The following is a 23,624-nucleotide window of genomic DNA, read 5'->3' as shown; positions in this document are numbered from 1 at the left end:
CGCACTGAGGGGATGATTGACGGCTGGGAGATGAATAAACGTGCCCCCCCGGACAAAATACAGGTATGGCGCGCAATTTATAAAACTTAAAATTTCAGCGTTATTGGGGAGCACAAACATAAGGGCTACCTTCACAGAATGCAGCCTTAGTGCTGCAGAAGGTGGCTCTGTTACTTAAAAACGCCTCGTGGGGGTTGTCAGGTTCCCTTTAAGTCAATCTAGTGACAACATGAAGGGTCTATTACCTGAGAAATCCTGTCTTCTTTTGCTGTGTTAGTTTGCACCATAGTGTGCTGGTTAGTGACTACAATTAGTAAGACCATCATTTTGCTAGTGGTGTGACTCTTTAACAGTGACTAGTCTGATTCCAAGTGGATTTTCTCTCAAGATTCACCAAAGTTGCTGCAGTTACGAGAACCTGGAATGGCCCATCAAATCTTTTCTTACGGATCATTTCCACACTTTTTTTTAGGACCACCCAGTCTACTGGCTTGAGATCATGTGCTCCGGTCACTGATTCAGGGTCTGGAATGGAAGAATACACCTGTTTATCACATGGTTTCATTGATTATTCAAGGCCTGTAAATTGCTGGTCAAGCCATCAGGCTGCATCTGAAGTAATTGTTAGAAGTATGATCCTGTTTGAGGGGATGAGCCAAAAAGTATCTCCTATGGATAGAGACCTGTTTTTCTACCTTGAGTTTATCTTATTGCGGAAAGGGCTAAAGGCAAGCATTCAGTCCATGGCATGCCTGTCTCCTCCTTTGCCTTCTGAATGTTTAATTGGAATGTCCCATTCATCTTTCCCACTGCTCTGTGGATAGATTCCTAAAGACTGCAAAATCTCTCATGACCTCTTCTGGAAAATGTGTACCTCTTTTGCTTCTGGAACCCCATATCTTCATTCCTCCTTCATGTATTTTTGAGCAGTAACCTTAGCTCTAGCTTTTGGAACTGGATATGAATCAGGACAGCCTGAAATGAGATCAACTCAAACAAGCACAAAACCATATACACTTACTCGTGGCACATGTATAGAGTCAGTCTACAATCTCTGAAATTCTAAAAAATAAAAACATGTAACAGCCATGGTCTACACATCCCGCTTTTTTGATTGTATATATGCACTGTGGTTGCATCCACCTTTTCACTTGTTGTTTCGTATATATTCTAATAAAGTTTTTTTACTCTTATATCTATTTTGGCCTACGTATAATCTTCTGTTCTCCTGTTGTTTAATCTCTGAAATTCGTAGAACAGATCAATTAGGTATTTCTGCCCACGTTGTGATAGGCACACGTCATACCAGATTGGGTGTACTTGACTACTGGGTACTAAACCTTGGCCCCATCCATATCTTTTCTACCAAACCATACATGGCAGTTTTTGACAAATGCATTAGTTCATGGGTTACCTGAGCCATCATCGAGTAAAGAGCTCATGGCGGAAAAAAGTTAGTGAGCTGGATCCTTTGAGTTTCTCACTCCTTTACCTGTTGAGGCACCAGCTATTGCAAGGATTTAAGAATATCTGGAGTGACAGGTGCTGCTGAGGTCATGTTCCGCATTGGTACCAGACTCTTGGCCTCTTTGCTACTTCATTGGTGGCTACATCTGCACTAGAATTGCTTCTGGGTTCATCAGTGCCAGGTCTGGTGTGAGCTTTGATCTTTACTATGCCAAGCTTAGTCAGTAACAGGAGAGCCTTCATTAGGGCTTGTATGCTCTCTGCATTTTTTATGGGTTTCCCATGTGATGTTAGGAAAGATCTAGTGTCTACAAACACATTGGCCATTTTACCCTTTGCCGCTCTGCTCGCCTCAGTGAATGCCTTCAGCTCCCCCTACTGTGTAGACAGGTGAGGAGAGAGTGATTTGGCTTTTATTACCTCATGTTGAGTAACCACAGCATATGCAGTGTAGAATTGACCAGCATCTTGTTATCTGGTCCACCTACAAAAAAATGAAAATGTGTTGGCTAATCTGTTGAGTCAATATCGAGCTTCTAACAAGCCTCGTCACACTTAGGATAAATGCCAAAACCAAAATCTCAATTTGCAGACACTGTGATTCAGAGTATTGCCCCTCGTCAGTGCAAAGTGTTTTATTATCCTAAGTCATGTAATAAGGCTCGTTAGGTCAATATTGACTTTTAGGATGGCTACGTCCTATAGGTGGCACTAGAGTTGTAGTTCTCTTCTTCTCTGAATCGACAATTGGCATATTTCCCAGAGGAGCACTGCAGATTAAGTCGCCTCCCCTTTGTTAGGTCAGTCATGACATGTTACCCTTTGGATCAATAAATATATTTTTAAAATATATATATATTTTTTTGCAGTTTTATCAATTATTATATTATCTTTTACTATTTGTTTGCTAATAATTTTTTTTGATAATTATTATTTAACAGGTTTTGAATCTACTATATACAGAGTCTCAAGTTAGGTCCCATATACTAAAGATTCTATCCAATCAGGTAAGTTAAACTATTTTGTCCTATCTTACCTAAAGGGGTTGTACATCTTTGGTTACAATTATTTTTCTTACTTAAATGCATTCCTTTAGCCTCTGTATTGGGGTTGAGCGACTTTTAGTTTTTAGGGTCGAGTTGGGTTTCGCGAAACTCGACTATCTCAAAAGTCGAGTTGAGTGGAATCGGCCGATTATCGTGAAAAGTCGGGGATCGACCGAAACACGAAACCCAATGCAAGTCAATGGGGGAGCATAGTCGGCAGTGAGTGGAGGCCAGGAAAACACCTACAGTGCCCATTTTAATGGCAAAAACATCCATTCTTGTTACTGAAGCTTGTCAATCTTAAGTTACCTTATAATAATAGTAAGGCATTGGAAATTGGGGGTCATTTGGCTAAAGTTGTGGGGGGGTAGGGCTGGTTCAAGTATTTAGTGGGCCCAGGAAATCTGGACCACGTCACGGCAGTGGAGCAGGGAGAGGTAAGTATTTAAACTTTGCAAGTGCTGTGATCCTGAGCAAGCAGGGGGGGCCCACTCGTTGGCACTGGCACAGGGCCCCTCAAAGTACGGCGGTGTGTTTGCACGGCGGGGGAACCTCCCACCGGCAGCGACACTTTTGCGTACTATGAGGGGCCCTGTGCCAGTGACGTCGCCAACGAGTATTCCTCCCCCCATCTGATGAAGGAACCTGCACTTTCATCTGCACCTTCCTCTTTGTCCCCGTGTAAGGTGGTATGATATGCGGGAAGGGGAACCTGACTTTCAGCAGGGTCACATTCTGGCTGTGTTGCATGCACGGGGAATGTAGCGTTCTGCGTCAATGTACCAGCAGACTCATCTATCAATGGCTGGGCAATGGGCAGGATGAGGAGGAAGCACAGATATAGGCCCAAATAATAAAGTGGGCTAAATGCAGTTCAAAATTGGTAACAGGACTAACCAGGGGGCATTGCTTTGTTCAGTGGAGTACAACTGTAATGAGAGGCTGACACAGTGAGTAGGCCCAAATCAGTAAGTAGGCTAAATGCAGTTCAAAATTGGTAACAGAAGTAAACAGGCGGCACGGGTTTGTTCAGTGTAGGAGAACATCAAGGAGCGGCAGACACCGTTAGTAGGGCCAACAAAACAAGTAGGCCAAATGCAGTGTTATATTAAAAACAATTTAACAAGAGCCTGAAGATAGAAGCTAGGGAGAGGCAACCTGGAGAACACCTTGGAGCGGCAGACACCGTCTCCACAACCCAGACTGTTGTGAATTCTGTGGCTGAGTTCACTTCTGTGGTCACAAGTGGTATTGCAGTCTCTGGGCTTCCTCCCTCAGGTGTTTTGGTGAGCTCGTTGGCTGCCTTGCTATTTAGCTCCACCTGAGTCTGTCTTCCTTGCTCCTTGTCAATGTTCCAGTGTTGGATCTGAGCTACTGCATCTTTCCTTGGGCCTGCTGCTCTGCTAGATAAGTGCTTCTAGTTTGTTTTCTGTTTTTTCTGTCCAGCTTGCTATTAACTTTTGCTGGAAGCTCTGAGAAGCAAAGGGGTGCACCGCCGTGCTGTTAGTTCGGCACGGTGGGTCTTTTTGCCCCTTTGCGTGGTTTTCGTTTTAGGGTTTTTTGTGGACTGCATAGTTCTCTTTGCTATCCTCGCTCTGTCTAGAATATCGGGCCTCACTTTGCTGAATCTATTTCATTCCTACGTTTGTCTTTTCATCTTGCTAACAGTCATTATATGTGGGGGGCTGCCTATTCCTTTGGGGTATTTCTCTGAGGTAAGTCAGGCTTGTATTTCTATCTTCAGGCTAGTCAGCTCCTCAGGCAGTGCCGAGTTGCATAGGTAGTGATAGGCGCAATCCACTGCTGCTTATAGTTGTGTGAGGATAGATCAGGTACTGCAGTCTACAGAGATTCCACGTCTCAGAGCTCGTCCTATTGTTTTTGGTTATTGCCAGATCTCTGTATGTGCGCTGATTACTGCACGCTGTGTTGCCTGATTGCCAGCCATAACACCAGACCCAACTTGTAGGCCTAATGCAGTGTTGTTTCATCAACTACTTAACGAGAGCCTGAAAATGGAATTTCAGGACAGGAAACCTGGAGAACAGCACGGAGCGGCATACACCGTTAGTAGGCCCCAACCAAACTAGTAGCCCCACTGCAGTTGTTCGATTAAAAAACTATTTATCAAGAGCCTGAAGATTGAAGCTCAGGAAAGGCAACCAGGAGAACACCTTGGAGCGGCAGCCACCGTCTCTACAACCCAGACACAACTTGTAGGCCTAATGCAGTGTTGTTTTAACAACTACTTAACAAGAGCTTCAAGATAGAAGCGAGGGAGAGGCAACAGAGAGAACACCTTGGAGCGGAAGACTCAGTTTGTAGACCACAACGAAACTTGTGGCCCCAATGCAGTTTTATAATTCTGACAAGCTGAAAATCAGCTTTTTTTTTTTTTTTTAGAGGAGGACAGCTGTATTAAGTGGCGCAGACAGACACTGCTAGTAGGTCTTACACCACAAAGTAGGCTCACTGCAGGATGAAAAAAAGTTACATGGGTACACGATCGGCATTGGTGTGGTCAGCGGAGGACGATTGGAAGGAGTGTCTGACACAGTTAGTACTCCCAAAAAATAAATAGATGTTAATGTCTCGCAAAACAACAAAACCAAAAAACAAAAGGGTGGCATACTTAGGTACAGGGGTGGGCTCCTCTGCTGAGTTTCAGACATAGTAATTTGGTGCTAAGTACTGGTGTCAATATAGGACACTGACCCTGACTATTTTAACTAGCATCATACATGTCAACAAATTGGTATTGTCAGTGCCAGGCATTGAAGGATGTCAGCGCATAGACTAAACATTGGTGGAGCTGTGATAGATAATTTTGCAAGTGGTAGAACAGTGTTTAAGCTGGGGGGGGGGGAAACTCTCTCCCTCATGTTACAACGGTGTGTCTGACGTTGGTTGCGCGCCACCACCGCCAGAGACACTTTATTGTACTATGAGGGACCCAGTGGCAGTGCCGTCGACCAAAAACGGGCACACCCACCTCTTCAGACAAACGGCACTCTCACGGGTGCTTGCGCCAAGTGGCGAGACCACGGCCCCTTGGGGGGAGTTAGCCCATTTAGGGAGGTGTAAACATGTCGTATGCTGGACAAACAGCTGCTGCAAATTAAGAGATTGGAACAGTCAGTAAGACCAGTCCACAAGCGAGACCTTTTTATAGGTAAGCTAGGTGTCAGCCGGGAAAGGTGGGGCAAAATAATTCGAAATCCATGAGTGGTTCATTTTAATGAAGGTTAGATCATCAACATTTTGGGTAGCCAGACGAGTCCTTTTTTCGGTCAATATTGAACCAGCAGCACACTTGCTTCTGGGCAAGCAAGCTCCTGCAATGCATATTCTGCCAATTCAGGCCAGGTGTCTATTTTGGATGCCCAGTAATCAAATGGGAATGACGGTTGAGGGAGAACATCGATAAGGGATGAAAAATAGTTAGTAACCATACTGGACAAATGTTGTCTCCTATCACTTTGAATTGATGCTGCAGTACCTGTCCTGTCTGCGGTCATTGCGAAATCACTCCACAACCTGGTCAGAAAACCCCTCTGTCCAACGCCACTTCTGATTTGTGCACCTCTAACACCTCTGCCCTGTTGCCCCCTGCAGCTCGTGTGAGAACCATCACCGGCGCGGTGTGCTGGGAATGCCTGAATCACACGGTCTACAAGAGTTGCTTGTTTGGTTGCTAATATTTGTTTAAGGTTCTCATGTGGCATGATATTTTGCAATTTGCCTTTATAGCGAGGATCAAGGAGGCAGGCCAACCAGTAATCGTCATCGGTCATCATTTTAATAATGCGTGGGTCCCTTTTGAGGATACGTAAGGCATAATCCGCCATGTGGGCCAAAGTTCCAGTTGTCAAATCTGGGCTGTTTCAGGCAAATCTACGTCACTTGTCTCCCTCAAAAAACCTGAACCCGGCCTTGCAACACCACCAGTTTCTATTGGCCCCGGAGAAGCTTCCTCATTCAAAAAATACTCATCCCCATCATCCTCCTCCTCTTCGCCCGCTACCTCGTCCTGTAGACAATGGCTGACTCATCAAGGCTATCCTCTTCCTCGGCTGCAGACGCTTGCTCCTTTATGTGCATCAAACTTTGCATCAGCAGACGCATTAGGGGGATTCTCATGCTTATTATGGCGTTGTCTGCACTAACCAGCCGTGTGCATTCCTCAAAACACTGAAGGACTTGACACATGTCTTGTACCTTCGACCACTGCACACCTGACAACTCCATGTCTGCCATCCAACTGCCTGCCAGTGTATGTGTATCCTCCCACAAATACATAACAGCACACCTCTGTTCGCACAGTCTCTGAAGCATGTGCAGTGTGGAGTTCCATCTTGTTGCAACGTCGATGATTAGGCGATGCTGGGGAAGGTTCAAAGACCGCTGATGGTTCTGCATACGGCTGGAGTGAACGGGCGAACGGCGGATATGCGTGCAAAGTCTGCGCACTTTGAGGAGCAGGTCGGGTAACCCCGGATAACTTTTCAGGAAGCACTGCACCACCAGGTTTAAGGTGTGAGCCAGGAAAGGAATGTATTTCAGTTGGGAAAGGGCTATGGCAGCCATAAAATTCCTTCCGTTATCACTCACTACCTTGCCTGCCTCAAGATGTACAGTGCCTAGCCATGACTGAGTTTCTTTCTGCAAGAGCTCTGACAGAACTTCCACGGTGTGTCTGTTGTCGCCCAAACACTTCATTGCCAATACAGCCTGCTGACGCTTGCCACTAGCTGTCCCATAATGGGACACCTCGTGTGCAACAGTGGCAGCTGCGGATGGAGTGGTTGTGCGACTGCGGTCTGTGGACGAGCTCTCGCTTCTGCAGGAGGACGAGGAGGAGGAGGAGGGGGGAGCGAACGCCTACAGCCAACTGTTTCCTAGACCGTGGGCTAGGCAGAACTGTCCCAATATTGCTGTCCCCTGTGGACCCTGCATCCACCACATTAACCCAGTGTGCCGTGATAGACACGTAACGTCCCTGGCCATGCCTACTGGTCCATGCATCTGTTGTCAGGTGCACCTTTGTACTCACAGATTGCCTGAGTGCATGGACGATGCGGTCTTTTACATGCTGGTGGAGGGCTGGGATGGCTTTTCTCGAAAAGAAGCGTCGACTGGGTAGCTTCGCTTTCAACTAACCGGTAATGCATCATCTCTAATGAGATTAGTCTAGCAATGTGGGCGTTCAAACCCTGTGTACGCGGATGCGAGGATGAGTACTTCCTTTTCCTAATGAGAGTCTCATGTATGGTGAGCTGGACTGGAGAGCTGCAGATCGTGGAACTAGCGGGGGTGCCGGTGGACATGGCAGACTGAGAGAGGGTTGGAGATGGTATTCTTGCTGGTGCCCTACATGCAGTGTTTCCTACTACGAAACTGGTGATTCCCTGATTTGGCCTGGCGACGAAACCTGCACATTTACTGCAGGTGGTGCGGGAAATGGTGGGCTTACAGTGAGGAAAGGGATGTAGCGTTGCTGACTAGAATCATTGGCCGAGGGTGCTACAACCTTAAGGGACGTTTGGTAGTTAGTCCAGGCTTGCAAATGCATGGTGGTTAAATGTCTACGCATGCAACTTGTATTTAGACTTTTCAGATTCTGACCTCTGCTTAAGGTAGTTGAACATTTTTTGACAGATGACTTTGCGCTGATCATTTGGATGTTGTTTAAAAAAATGCCAGACTGCACGCTTTCTACTATCGGATACCTTTTCAGGCATTGCAGACTGAGCTTCTTTAACCGGATGTCCACGCTGTCCTACAACTGGTTTTGGTTTTGCCACGCGTTTTTGGCCAGATACGGGCCTGGCAGATGGAACCTGTTGCGATGTTGATGCCTGCTGCGGCTCCTCCTCCTCCGCTTCAGAGCTACTGCCGCCTGCACTCTGTTTCCCCAATGGCTGTTAATCGGGGTCAACAACTGGGTCATCTATGACCTCCTCGTCTATCTCGTGTGCAACTTCGTCTGTGTCACCGTGTAAGCCGGTGGTATAGCGTTCGTGACGGGGCACCATAGTCTCATCAGGGTCTGATTCTGGATCAGTACACGGCGAGGGCAATGTTCTGGTCTGAGTCAAAGGAGCAGCATAGTAATCTGGCTGTGGCTGTGCATCTGTGCACTCCATGTCCGATTCAACTTGTAATGGGCATGGCCTGTTAACTGTTTCACTTTCTAACCCAGGAACGGTATGTGTAAAGAGCTCCATGGAGTAACCCGTTGTGTCGCCTGACACCATCCTTCTCTGTTGTTCTTGGTGAAGAAGACAAGGAAGCGACTTGTCCCTGACCGTGAACATCCACTAACGACGCGCTGCTTTTACATTTAGCAGTTTCAGAAGAGGAGGCGAAAGAGCTAGAGGCTGAGTCAGCAAGGAAAGCCAAAACTTGTTCTTGCTGCTCCGGCTTTAAAAGCGGTTTTCCTACTCCCAGAAATGGGAGCATTCGAGGCCTTGTGTAGCCAGACGACGAACCTGGCTCAACAACTCAAGACTTAGGTGCTATATTGCTTTTCCCACGACCACCTGATGCTCCATCACCACTACTATCATTGCCAGCTGGCAATGACCGCCCACGGCCACGACCTTTTCCACCAGACTTCCTCATTGTTTGAAAAACGTAACCAAACTAACAGTATTTGTTACTGTAAAACCAGTTACAAGGTGAACTCAAACTTCTGTTGGATTTATATATACCTTTATAGGTGGGTGAGACTGCAGGGAAAATCAGGCCCAATGTATAACAGTACACAGCTTCAGTGGCAGACAGATATGCCACTAACAGGACTGACGCTGATGCAGACACTACCAATAAAAATCTCCCCCTTTTTATTTTTTCTGGGAGAATATTGAAGAAATGTGGCCCACTCTTATACAGTATATGTTCTGTGGCACAAAATTAGAGACAGATGCCACACACAGCACTGGCAATGAGGCAGAATTGCCAATCTTAATCTCCCACAATTTTTTTTTTCAGGGAGAATTGAAAAGAAATCTGGCCCAGTGTTACACACTAGGTTTAATGTGGCACAAAATTAGAGACAGATGCCACACACAGCACTGGCACTGAGGCAAAATTGGCAATCTTAATCTCCCACTATTTTTTTTTTATTTATGGGAGAATTGGCAAGAAATCAGGCTCACTGTTAGACTGTATGTTTTCTGTGCCAGAAAATGAGACACAGATGCCACTGATACAGATTTGCCAATTTTAATTTGCACCCTTTTTTTTTTTTTTCTTCAGGGAGACTAGTGAATAAATCTGGGCCACTGTATTTGAGTATATTTTCTGTGGCAGAAAGTGGCTTGAAGAGATAGAACGAAACAAAAAAAAAAAAAAAAGGGACTGTCCTACAATTACTATCTCCCTGCAGTAATCTCAGCAATGTATGGCAGGCAGCAATAACAAGGAGTGGACTGCTGCACAAAAAAGTCAAAAGTGTGGACAAACTAACAAGATAGCTGTGCAGAAAGGAAGGAGCAACAGGATTTGTGCTTTGAAAAAAGCAGTTGGTTTGCACAGCGGTGTACAAACAGCAATGCAGCTATCAGGGAGCCTTCTAGGGCAGCCCAATGAGCTACAGCGCTGAGGAACAAAAAATGTAGCCTCCACTGTCCCTGCAAACAAAAGGTGGTGTTGGACAGTGGAAATCGCTACAGCACAAGCGGTTTGGGGGTTAATGTACCCTGCCTAACGCTATCCCTGCTTCTGACGAAGCGGCAGCAACCTCTCCCTATGCTCAGATCAGCAGCAGTAAGATGGCGGTCGGCGGGAACGCCCCTTTATAGCCCCTGTAACGCCGCAGAAAGCAAGCCAATCACTGCAATGCCCTTCTCTAATATGGTGGAGACTGAGACCTATGTCATCACGCTGCCCACACTCTGCGTCTACCTTCATTGGCTGAGAAATGGCGCTTTTCGCGTCATTGAAACGCGACTTTGGCGCGAAAGTCGCGTACCGCATAGCCGACCCCACACAGGGATTGAGTCGGGTTTCATGAAACCCGACTTTGTCAAAAGTCGGCCACTTATGAAAATGACCGACCCGTTTCGCTTAACCCTACTCTGTATTGTATGGTCTATTGCTGGCTGCAGAATGAGTTAACTTGGTTGGCCACAGAGGCGTAGCTAGAGTTTTGGTTCGGGGGGGGGGTGGGGGGAGGCGAAGCTTCTGAGTGGGCCCCTAACCAGGTAACCTTGATTACAACTCAGCGATGCACGCTAATAGTGGGGGAGATCCTGAGCAGGTGACCGCGCTGTTACTAAAGATAATCTCTATACAAAGAGCACCATTGATATTGCCGTCATATGGTCAGTGGTAGATACCAGTCCTACAGAACATATAAGAGATCACAGCACAGTTACAGATGACTTACCGCTGACGTCCTTTCTGATGGAGTTGTCCACTTTTCCATCTGGCCCAGACCGACATGACAACTTCTTCCACCCAGTACTCATCTGCAGAGAATACAACAAAGACACATTACGCTTCTCATACAGTTAGGTCCATATATATTTGGACAGAGACAACATTTTTCTAATTTTGGTTAGAGACATTACCACAATGAATTTTAAACAAAACAATTCAGATGCAGTTGAAGTTCAGACTTTCAGCTTTCATTTAAGAGTATCCACATTAAAATTGGATGAAGGGTTTAGGAGTTTCAGCTCCTTAACATGTGCCACCCTGTTTTTAAAGGGGCCAAAAGTTATTGGACAATTGACTCCAAGGCTATTTCATGGACAGGTGTGGACAATCCCTTCGTTATGTCATTCTCAATTAGGCAGATAAAAGGCCTGGAGTTGATTTGAGGTGTGGTGCTGCATTTAGAAGGTATTGCTGTGAAGTAAACATGTGGCCAAAGGAGCTCTCCATGCAGGTGAAACAAGCCATCCTTAAGCTGCGAAAACAGAAAATACCCATCTGAGAAATTGCTGCAATATTAGGAGTGGCAAAATCTACAGTTTGGTACATCCTGAGAAAGAAAGAAAGCACTGGTGAACTCATCAATGTAAAAAGACCTGGGCGCCCACAGAATACAACAGTGGTGGATGATCGCAGAATAATCTTCATGTGAAGAGAAACCCCTTCACAACAGACAACCAAGTGAACAACTTTCTCCAGGAGGTAGGCGTATCAATATCCAAATCTACCATAAAGAGAAGACTGCATGAAAGTAAATACAGAGGGTTCACTGCACGGTGCAAGCAACTCATAAGCATCAAGAATAAGAAGGCTAGACTGGACTTTGCTAAAAAACATCTAAAAAAGCTAGCACAGTTCTGGAAGAACATTCTTTGGACAGATGAAACCAAGATCAACCTCTACCAGAATGATGGAAAGAGAAAAGTATGGCGAAGGCGTGGTACAGCTCATGATCCAAAGCATAGCACATCATCTGTAAAACACGGCGATGGCAGTGTGATGGCTTGGGCATGCATGGCTGCCAGTGGCACTGGGTCACTAGTGTATATTGATGATGTGACACAGGACAGAAGCAGCCGAATGAATTCTGAGGTATTCAGAGACATACTGTGTGTTCAGATCCAGCCAAATGCAGCCAAACTGATTGGTTGTCGTTTCATACTACAGATGGACAATGACCCAAAACATAAAGCCAAAGCAACCCAGGAGTTTATTAAAGCAAAGAAGTGGAATATTCTTGAATGGCCAAGTCAGTCACCTGATCTCAGCCCAATTGAGCATGCATTTCACTTGTTAAAGACTAAACTTCAGACAGAAAGGCCCACAAACAAACAGCAACTGAAAACCACCGCAGTGAAGGCCTGGCACAGCTTCAAAAAGGAGGAAACACAGCATCTGGTGATGTCCATGAGTTCAACACTTCAGGCAGTCATTGTCAACAAAGGGTTTTCAACCCAAGTACTAAAAATGAACATTTTATTTAAAATTATTGAATCTGTCCAATTAATTTTGGTCCCTTTAAAAACAGGGTGGCACATGTTAAGGAGCTGAAACTCCTAAACCCTTCATCCAATTTTAATGTCGATACCCTCAAATGAAAGCTGAAAGTCTGAACTTCAACTGCATCTGAATTGTTTTGTTTAAAATTCATTGTGGTAATGTCTATAACCAAAATTCGAAAAATGTTGTCTCTGTCCAAATATATATGGACCTAACTGTATTCCAGCCCCATCACCATCTATTGCCAACTTGCACACACTTCTCATCCTACTAGTACCCCAATACTGAGCTGCTGCCGTATGTGTCCCTATGTACCTGATGTGTGTTTTTTTGTGCTTTCTAAATTCTAAAGCACCCCTCTAGAATATAGTAATGCCGGGTGCAAGTGCCCTAGAAAACAGTGCCAACATTTTGCTCCCTAGAAAATAATAATGTCCTCTGTGCCCCTTTGATAGTCACAGTAACCTGAGTTCCCCTATAACAATAAGTGCCCACTTAACATTATAATGTCCCGAATTTCCTCCCCTGTACAGCTCCCCTATACACAGCATGATGCTCTCTTATACATAACATTATGCTTCCTCATGGTAATGTACCCCCACACAGTATACTGACCCCTTAGTAGCCCCCAAACTGCTTGATGGCCCCAACATTGTGTGATGGCCCATTCACTATAATCCCCATACTGTATGATGGCCTCCTAGATAGCCTCCATCTACTGTAATATATATAATTGTCTAAGGGGTACTTCCGTCTGTTTGTCTGTAACGGAAATCCCACGTCGCTGACGTCAGTGACGGGCACAGTCCGGCGGCGAATTTGCCCTTCCCTACTCCCCTCCAGTCAGTGCCCCCTCCCTACTCCCCAGTGAGTGCCCCATTGCGGTTTAGCAGTCCGTTAAACGGACTACGTTACACCGCGGCATAACACTGTGTAAAGCAGTCTGTAAACGCTGCTATTAACCCTGTGTGACCAACTTTTTACTATTGATGCTGCCTATGCAGCATCAATAGTAAAAAGATCTACTGTTAAGAATAATAAAAAAAAAAAAAAAAAAAATCATTATATTCTCACCTTCCGACGCCTGTCCCGCTCCTCGCGACGCTCCAGTCCCAAGAATGCATTGCGGCAATGACCAGAGATGACGTAGCGGTCTCGCGACACTGAGCTGGATCCGGGGGCCGCCGGAAGGTGAGTATATAACTATTTTTTATTTTAATTCTTTTTTAACAGGAATATGGTGCCCACATTGCTATATACTACGTGGGCTGTGTTATATACTGCAAGGCAGGGCCGGCGTCAGCACCCGGCGTACCCGGGCAAGTGCCGGGGCCCTGGCGAGACAGGGGAGCCCATTCAGGGCCGGCGTTAGGGGCAGGCAGCTGCCTAGGGCCCCCGCTCCCCCAGGGGCCCTCAGCTAGCGGCACATCATGCAGCCGCTATGGGGCCCCTGTGAGGCAGGGGGGCCTGCCTGTCGCCAGCGCCATCTCCCCCGCTGCCGCATTGAACTATACCGGCGTCTGCCAGTAAATTCAAAGCAAATGATAGAGGAGAGAGCGTCACCTGACGCTCCCTCTCCCATCATTCCCCACTCTGCCTCAGACGCTGCTGCGGGTGCACAATGATGTCATCGCACACTCGCTGTGTGTCAGGCAGTGCAGCAGCAGCCACCAAAACCGGAGCAGGGAGCAGCGCGGGCATGTTGAGAGGTGAGGAGTGTTTTTTTTGTTTTTGTAACTATAACAGTGAGTACTGGACTATGGGGCCATTCTTGGGGGGAGGGGATGTATACTACATGTCTGTGCTATATACTACGTGGCTGTGCTATATACTATATGGGCTGTTATATGCTACATGGGCTGTGCTATATACTACATGGCTGTTCTATATACTACATGGGCCGTGTTATATACTATGTGGTTGTGCTATATACTATATGGGCTGTTATATGCTATGTGGGCTGTGCTATATAGTACATGGCTGTTCTATATACTACGTGGGCTGCATTATATACTACGTGAGCTGTTATATGCTACGTGGGCTGTGCTATATACTACATGGCTGTTCTATATACTACGTGGGCTGTGTTATATAATACTAGATTGTGGCCCGATTCTAACGCATCGGGTATTCTAGAATATGCATGTCCCCGTAGTATATGGACAATGATGATTCCAGAATTCGCGGCAGACTGTGCCCATCGCTGATTGGTCGAGGCAACCTTTATGACATCATCGTCGCCATGGCAACCATTATGACATCTACGTCGATACTGTGCCCGTCGCTGAATCAGAGACGCGGGATATCTACGTCCTTTATGACATCATCGTCGCTGTGCTCGTCGCTGATTGGTCGAGGCCTGGTGGCCTCGACCAATCAGAGAGGCGGGATTTCCAGGACAAACAGAAAGACAGACAGACAGACAGACAGAAAGACAGACAGACGGAAAAACCCTTAGACAATTATATATATAGATGTGGCTGTGCTATATACTATATGGGCTGTTATATGCTATGTGGGCTGTGCTATATACTATGTGGCTGTGTTATATGCAATCATGAATCGTGGTATGTGTTAAAGGGGGGGGCCCACTGAGACTCTTTTGCCCGGGGCCCTTAAAAACCTGGAGCCGGCCCTGCTGCAAGGGCTGTGTTATATACTGCGTGGCCTGTGTTATATACTACGTCTCTGTGCTATATACTATGTGGGCTGTGCTATATACTACGTGGCTGTGCAATATACTACGTGGCTGTGTTATATACTGCATGGGCTGTGTTATATACTACGTGGGCTGTGTTATATACTACGTGAGCTGTGTTATATACTACGTCACTGTGCTATATACTACGTGGCTGTGCTATACAATACGTGGCTATGCAATATACTACGTGGCTCGGCAATATGCTACGTGGGCTGTGTTATATACTACGTGGGCTGTGTTATATACTGCGTGGGCTGTGCTATATACTACTATACATATTCTAGAATACCCGATGCATTAGAATCGGGCCACCATCTAGTATAGTATAATGTGCCAAATAGTCCTCAATATAGTATAATACATTCCCCATAGGCCTGTATAGTATAATGCATTCCCCATAGGCCTGCATAGTATAATGCACTCCCTATAGGCCTGTATAGTATAATGCACTCCCCATAGGCCTGTATAATATAATGCACTCCCCATAGGCCTGTATAATATAATATATTCCCCATAGGCCTGTATAATATAATATATTCCCCATAGGCCTGTATAGTATAATGTACTCCCCATAGGCCGGTATAGTATAATGCACTCCCCATAGTGTTATGGACCTGGTGGTTAGGAGCACCCGGAACGACCTGATGGTTAAACTCACACAGGACAAGCTCTGGGAAGTGGGAGCTCTGCTGACCGCAACCCCTAATCCTATCACACAACTAGAAATAGCCGTGGAGCGTACCTAACGCTGCCTAGACGCCTCTTCACAGCCTAAGAGCTAACTAGCCCTAGAAATAGAAAATAAAGCCTACCTTGCCTCAGAGAAATTCCCAATAGGAAAAGGCAGCCCCCCACATATATTGACTGTGAGTTTAAGATGAAGTCACAAACACAGAAATGAAACAGGTTTCAGCAAAGGGAGGCCAGACTTACTAAACAGACTGAGGATAGGAAAGGTATCTTTGCGGTCAGCACAAAAAACTACAAAAAGACCACGCAGAGTGTGCAAAAAGACCTCCGCACCGACTCACGGTGCGGAGGTGCCACTCTGCATCCCAGAGCTTCCAGCTAGCAAGGCAAAATCATGATAGCAAGCTGGACAAGAAAACAATGAACAAATAATTAACTAGCAGGGACTTAGCTTCTGCTGGAGTAGACAGGTCACCAGAAAGATCCAAGAGCGAACTGAACCAGTACAAGAACATTGACAGCTGGCATGGAGTAACGATCTGAGTGGAGTTAAATAGAGCAGCCAGCCAAAGAATAAACTCCATCACCTGTGGAAGGAACCTCAGAAGCAGCAGCTCCACTCACAGCCACCAGAGGGAGTCCATGGACAGAACTTGCCGAAGTACCATTCATGAGCACAGGAGGAAGTTCGATAACAGAATTCACAACACCATAGGCCGGTATAGGTATAATGCACTCCCCATAGGTCGGTATAGTATAATGCACTCCCCATAGGCCTGTATAGTATAATGCACTCCCCATAGGTCTGTATAGTATAATGCACTCCCCATAGGCCGGTATAGTGTAATTCACTGCCCGTAGGCCGGTATAGTATAATGCACTCCCCATAGGCCGGTATAGCATAATGCAGTCCCCATAGGCCTGTATAGTATAATGCACTCCCCATAGGCCTGTATAGTATAGTACATTCCCCATAGGTCAGTACAGTATTATGCACCCTATAGGCTGCCAGTACAGTATAATTCACCCCCATAGGCAGCCAGTACAGTATAATGCACCCCTATTAGGCAGCCTGTAGAGTATAATGCACCCCCATTAGGCAGCCAGTGCAATATAATGCACCCCCATTAGGCAGCCTGTATAGTATAATGCACCCGATAAAAAAAATAAATACTCACCTCTCTTCCTCCTGGTTCCCACGGTGCTCTGAGTGCTCGCTCATCTCCTGACAGCTGGCACCAAGTACTGACCTCATTGCTACCTTCTGTCGGTGTCAGCGACGTCAGGGGGGATGATGGGAGAAGGAGTGTAACGCTCCCTCTCTCATCAAGCTGACCCTGCGATGACAGGTGGGGGGGCCCACTGCTGGCACAGGGCCCCCACTGCCTCCTCAGGGGCCGCACAGCGGCTGGCGGCAGAGCAGGGAGATCGTGTCTCCCTGCTCTGCCGCAAAATATAACTGTATGGGCGCGCTGTGCACAGCGATACAGTGACAATAGCGTAGCTCCGGGGCCCTGGGCCACCGCCCCCTCTGCCCCCCGGTAGCTACACTACTGGTTGGCCACATTATCTGTATTTTCACAGATTTATTTATTTTTCTCACTTACACACGTGGTCAAAATTGTTGGTACCCCTCGTTTAATGACAGAAAAACCCAAAATGGTCACAGAAATAACTTGAATCTGACAAAAGTAATACTAAATAAAAGATCTATGAAAATTAACAAATGAAAGTCAGACATTGCTTTTCATACATGCTTCCACAGAATTAAAAAAAATAAATAAAATAAAACTCATGAAATAGGCCTCGACAGAATGGTACCCTTAACTGAATATTTTGTTGCACAACATTTTGAGGCTATCACTGCAATCAAACGATTCCTGAAACTGTCAATGAGACGTCTGCACCTCTCTCCAGTTATTTTGACCCACTCCTCAAGAGCAAATTGCTCCAGTTGTCTCATGTTTGAAGGTTGCCTTTTGCAGACGGCTTGTTTCAGCTCTTTCCAAAGATGCTCAATAGTTTTTAGGTCAGGACTCATAGAAGGCCACTTCAGAATAGTCCAATGTTTTCCTCTTAGCCATTCCATGACCTGCAACTGAGACAGCCTAATCGTGTAATCAGTTACCACCATTTTTTCTTACTGTGCATTATAAAAAAAAAATATTGTCTAACTGCTGTGAAATAATTTTCAAATTGTTTTCTTTAGGTGAAAAAAAAGAAAAATGCCTACCTGTTTGGTGAACCAGTGTTCGAACAAATCAGGCAGAAAGGGACAAAGTGCGGAAATAATCATGCACAGATTTCCCAGTGATGCAGCAAAAATTAAACTTTGGCTACAGGCTACCGGTCAAGAGTTTGAAGATATTGACGCATTAGCACAGAGAATTCTTGATGAAAGAAAACTCAACAAGCATGGAATCTGTTCTGTTCATTTCACGGATGATTGCTATTATTTCGAACTAAAAACAAGAATTCTACATAAGGATGCTGTACCGTCTATATTTCCTGTTGTGGCGGAAGGTGAAAAAATAATCTCAGAAAATTTGAAGAAGGATCTAAATAGAACAAGAAAGAGAGCATTCATGGCTACTTTAAGTAGCTCCGCAAGTGTAAGAGAACCCCCTATGGAAAATAAAGTACTTGAACAAGCTTACTTCACCAAACCAGGGTTTCATTCCATTGAGACGCAGACAGAGTACACGTTGTTGAACTCTGAAATCATTATGAAAGTCATTTTTAACCCCACCACATATGTTTTCCATGAACCAGTTTTACATAGTAATGATAATTCTGATTTTCACGACACTTCCGAACCGAAATACAGACCCAACTTCTCTTAAAAAGAAGCCTTTACATAAAGACTGAAGTATACCAAAATATAGATATTGCCTTTTTTGAAGGGGTTACACCACTATCTCCCGTAATTGAAGCTTATCAACATCTTAAAAATTTAAATTAGTCAACCAGATATTTTGTGAATAATCCATATTGTAATGACCCAAACTACATTCCACATGATTCCAGTGTTGAAGAAAGCAAAAATTCCATAATGGCTTCTTTTCCAGGAAGGACAAATAGTTCATTTTTACTGTGACCATCCACCAACAAAAAGGGAAGTAGTACAAGAAAACTTATTTCGTTTTTGAGATTTGGATAAGCCAAGAAAGGTTTAATGTCAGGCCAAGGGTTTGCAATAGTTTAGTTAAAAAATTTCAAAAAACATTTGAGGGATAATTTTGTAAAATAACAGGAAGATGTAGTCATATAAATTCACATTTATGAAAACACAGCCCAAAATTCGACATTACTCCACCAGAAATTTACTAGAAGCAACAGCTATTCTTTTCAGTGGCTAAAATTTCCAAAAGGTTAAAGAATTTATGATCATACTTGGCATGGAGAGTATTTCTAAGAAATCATGCTACTGCTACCAGTCTCAGCTTCTTTAAAAAAAAAAAAACACAACCCAAAGGAGGAATTAAAAAGCAGGCCATTATGCATATCCGGTCATAGTTTGGGACATTCTGCTAAGTACTGTGTATATAAAATTATGGACAATATTACTAAGAACATCATGGACTTTCAAGTTGTTTAAAAAACAGTGTCCTTCTTCAGTAGACATGGAAATGTTTGGGTTTGGTATAGTCTTGAATAGGATTTTGGATTCTGTCTAAGTATTTGCATCAGATCAATGTTGGGGTAAGGAAGAAAAGCGGTCAAGAGTACCCCACTGAAATCACAAAATTGGCTGTACTAACCCACACTAGAAATGTCAGAGAACAAGGAGAAGTAACTGTTGAATGACTCAAAATGAAGCACATTGTGCATTACAAAAATACATGGTCAATGGGTGGTCATGAATATATATGTAAAAAGTTGACTATCTAGAGGAGCTAGCTGTAGATGTTAAATAGTGCTAGGGGAGCTAAGGTACAATTGGACATCTAGAGCACCATCACTACCACCAAGCCTGCTAAATGTAGAAGGTCCCAACAAGGAAGCAGTCAGACAATAAATTAACAGGTTTCGAACTTTTGCAAGTCAAATTATTGATAAAACATATTTTAAGAAGTTTTTAAGATGTTCGGTGTTCATGTTTTTGTATTTCATCACAACTAATTAGTAATCTGTTATTAAACATATTTCATCAATATTTTACGTTGTTCTAGGTTCATATTTTTGTATTTCATCTAATCGAATTGGTTATCTGTTATTTGGATAAACATTATAGTTTTCTAAACCTTAACCATTAGGTCATGTGCACACGGTGAATATTTTGGTGAGTTTTTTACCTCAGTATTTGATTCTAATTTCAAAGGTTAGTATGTAAATTACCCTTCCTTTTTGAATTTGTAGGTCCTTGATAATTGCGGGAAAATGCTGCAGGCTTTATATTTTTTTGGAGTTTGACACTTTAAATGTTAAAAATTGGACAAGAGTGGAGTATTATTAACCCCTTACCTACATATGGTGTATTTGTTGTTATGAACAGGTAATTCAGAACCACAATGGACTTTGAAGTTAACCTCATCACCTGAGGAAGGAAACTCAGAAGCCGCAGTACCACTCTCATCCACCAAAGGAAGCTCAGACAGAACCAGCCGAAGTACCACTCACGACCACAGGAGGGAGCTTGGCCACAGAATTCACAACAGTACCCCCCCTTGAGGAGGGGTCACCGAACCCTCACCAGAGCCCCCAGGCCGACCAGGATGAGCCACATGAAAGGCACGAACCAGATCGGCAGCATGGACATCAGAGGCAAAGACCCAGGAATTATCTTCCTGACCATAACCTTTCCACTTAACCAGATACTGGAGTTTCAGTATCGAAACACGAGAATCCAAAATCTTCTTCACTATATACTCCAATTCCCCTTCAACCAAAACCGGAGCAGGAGGATCAATAGATGGAACCACAGGTGCCACGTATCTCCGCAACAATGACCTATGGAACACGTTATGGATGGAAAAAGAAGCTGGAAGAGTCAAACGAAAAGACACAGGATTTAGAACCTCAGAAATCCTATATGGACCAATGAAACGAGGCTTAAATTTAGGAGAGGAAACCTTCATAGGAATATAACGAGATGACAACCAAACCAAATCCCCAACACGAAGTCGGGGACCCACACAGCGCCTGCGGTTAGCGAAACGTTGAGCCTTCTCCTGGGACAAAGTCAAATTGTCCACTACATGAGTCCAAATCTGCTGCAACCTATACACCACAGTATCCACACCAGGACAGTCCGAAGACTCAACCTGCCCTGAAGAGAAACGAGGGTGGAACCCAGAATTGCAGAAAAACGGCGAAACCAAAGTAGCCGAGCTGTCCCGATTATTAAGGGCGAACTCAGCCAAAGGCAAAAAGGACACCCAATCATCCTGATCAGCAGAAACAAAACATCTCAGATATGTTTCCAAGGTCTGATTGGTTCGTTCAGTCTGACCATTTGTCTGAGGATGGAAAGCCGAGGAAAAAGACAAATCAATGCCCATCCTAGCACAAAAGGCTCGCCAAAACCTCGAAACAAACTGGGAACCTCTGTCAGAAACGATGTTCTCTGGAATGCCATGTAAACGAACCACATGCTGGAAAAACAATGGCACCAAATCAGAGGAGGAAGGCAATTTAGACAAGGGCACCAAATGGTCCATCTTAGAGAAGCGATCACAAACCACCCAAATGACCGACATTTTTTGAGAGACGGGGAGATCCGAAATAAAATCCATAGAGATATGTGTCCAAGGCCTCTTCGGGACCGGCAAGGGCAAAAGCAACCCACTGGCACGAGAACAGCAGGGCTTAGCCCGAGCACAAATCCCACAGGACTGCACAAAAGAACGCACATCCCGCGACAGAGACGGCCACCAAAAGGATCTAGCCACCAAATCTCTGGTACCAAAGATTCCAGGATGACCAGCCAACACCGAACAATGAACCTCAGAGATAACTTTATTCGTCCATCTATCAGGGACAAACAGTTTCTCCGCTGGGCAACGGTCAGGTCTATTAGCCTGAAATTTTTGCAGCACTCACCGCAAATCAGGGGAGATGGCAGACAAAATTACCCCCTCTTTGAGAATACCCGCCGGCTCAGGCAAACCCGGAGAGTCGGGCACAAAACTCCTAGACAGGGCATCCGCCTTCACATTTTTAGAGCCCGGAAGGTACGAAACCACAAAGTCAAAACGGGAGAAAAACAGCGACCAACGAGCCTGTCTAGGATTCAACCATTTGGCAGACTCGAGATAAGTCAAGTTTTTGTGATCAGTCAAGACCACCACGCGATGCTTAGCTCCTTCAAGCCAATGACGCCACTCCTCGAATGCCCACTTCATGGCTAGCAACTCTCGATTGCCAACATCATAATTTCGCTCAGCAGGCGAAAATTTCCTGGAAAAGAAGGCGCATGGTTTCATCACCGAGCAATCAGAACTTCTCTGCGACAAAACAGCCCCTGCTCCAATTTCAGAAGCATCAACCTCGACCTGGAACGGAAGCGAAACATCTGGTTGGCACAACACAGGGGCAGAAGAAAAACGACGCTTCAACTCCTGAAAAGCTTCCACAGCAGCAGAAGACCAATTGACCACATCAGCACCCTTCTTGGTGAAATCAGTCAACGGTTTAGCAATACTAGAAAAAATATTAATGAAGCGACGATAAAAATTAGCAAAATCCAGGAACTTCTGCAGACTCTTCAGAGATGTTGGCTGAGTCCAATCATAAATGGCCTGAACTTTAACAGGGTCCATCTCAATAGTAGAAGGAGAAAAAATGAACCCCAAAAATGAAACCTTCTGAACACCAAAGAGACACTTTGACCCCTTCACAAACAGAGAATTAGCACGCAGGACCTGGAACACCATTCTGACCTGCTTCACATGAGACTCCCAATCATCCGAGAAGACCAAAATATCATCCAAGTATACAATCAGGAATTTATCCAGGTACTCTCGGAAGATATCATGCATAAAGGACTGAAACACTGATGCAGCATTAGAAAGCCCGAATGGCATAACCAGGTACTCAAAATGGCCTTTGGGCGTATTAAATGCTGTTTTCCATTCATCGACCCGTTTAATACGCACAAGATTATACGCACCACGAAGATCTATCTTGGTGAACCAACTAGCCCCATTAATCCGAGCAAACAAATCAGACAGCAGCGGCAAGGGGTACTGAAATTTGACCGTAATTTTATTTAGAAGGCGGTAATCAATACAAGGTCTCAGCGAACCATCTTTCTTGGCCACAAAAAAGAACCCCGCTCCCAATGGCGACGATGACGGGCGAATATGAACCTTCTCCAAAGACTCCTTCACGTAACTCCGCATAGCGGCGTGCTCAGGTACAGATAAATTAAACAGTCGACCCTTAGGAAACTTATTACCAGGAATCAAATCGATAGCACAATCACAATCCCTATGCGGAGGTAGGGCATTGGACTTGGGCTCATCGAATACATCCCGGTAATCAGACAAGAACTCTGGGACCTCAGAAGGGGTGGATGATGAGATAGACAGAAATGGAACATCACCATGTACCCCCTGACAACCCCAGCTGGACACAGACATTGATTTCCAATCTAATACTGGGTTATGGACTTGTAGCCATGGCAACCCCAACACGACCACATCATGCAGATTATGCAACACCAGAAAGCGAATATCCTCCTGGTGCGCAGGAGCCATGCACATGGTCAGCTGGTTCCAATACTGAGGCTTATTCTTGGCCAAAGGCGTAGCATCAATTCCTCTCAATGGAATAAG

General features: G+C 45.0%; 1 long non-coding RNA gene across 1 annotated transcript in view; it reads left to right on the top strand.

The window, feature by feature from the left end:
• Positions 1 to 19,998, top strand: part of LOC138663779 (uncharacterized) — a 35,100-nt gene extending 15,102 nt beyond the window's left edge. Inside the window, exons 2-3 of the long non-coding RNA XR_011318238.1 lie at positions 2,409 to 2,474; positions 18,056 to 19,998. This is a non-coding gene — a long non-coding RNA (uncharacterized lncRNA). The remainder of the gene's footprint in view (positions 1 to 2,408; positions 2,475 to 18,055) is intronic.
• The last annotated feature ends 3,626 nt before the right edge of the window (positions 19,999 to 23,624 follow it).

The sequence above is a fragment of the Ranitomeya imitator genome, chromosome 2 (genome assembly GCF_032444005.1).
Source record: "Ranitomeya imitator isolate aRanImi1 chromosome 2, aRanImi1.pri, whole genome shotgun sequence".
NCBI classification, from domain to species: domain Eukaryota; kingdom Metazoa; phylum Chordata; class Amphibia; order Anura; family Dendrobatidae; genus Ranitomeya; species Ranitomeya imitator.
Note: the sequence above shows the minus strand (reverse complement) of the source record. Positions and strands in the feature narration are given on the sequence as shown.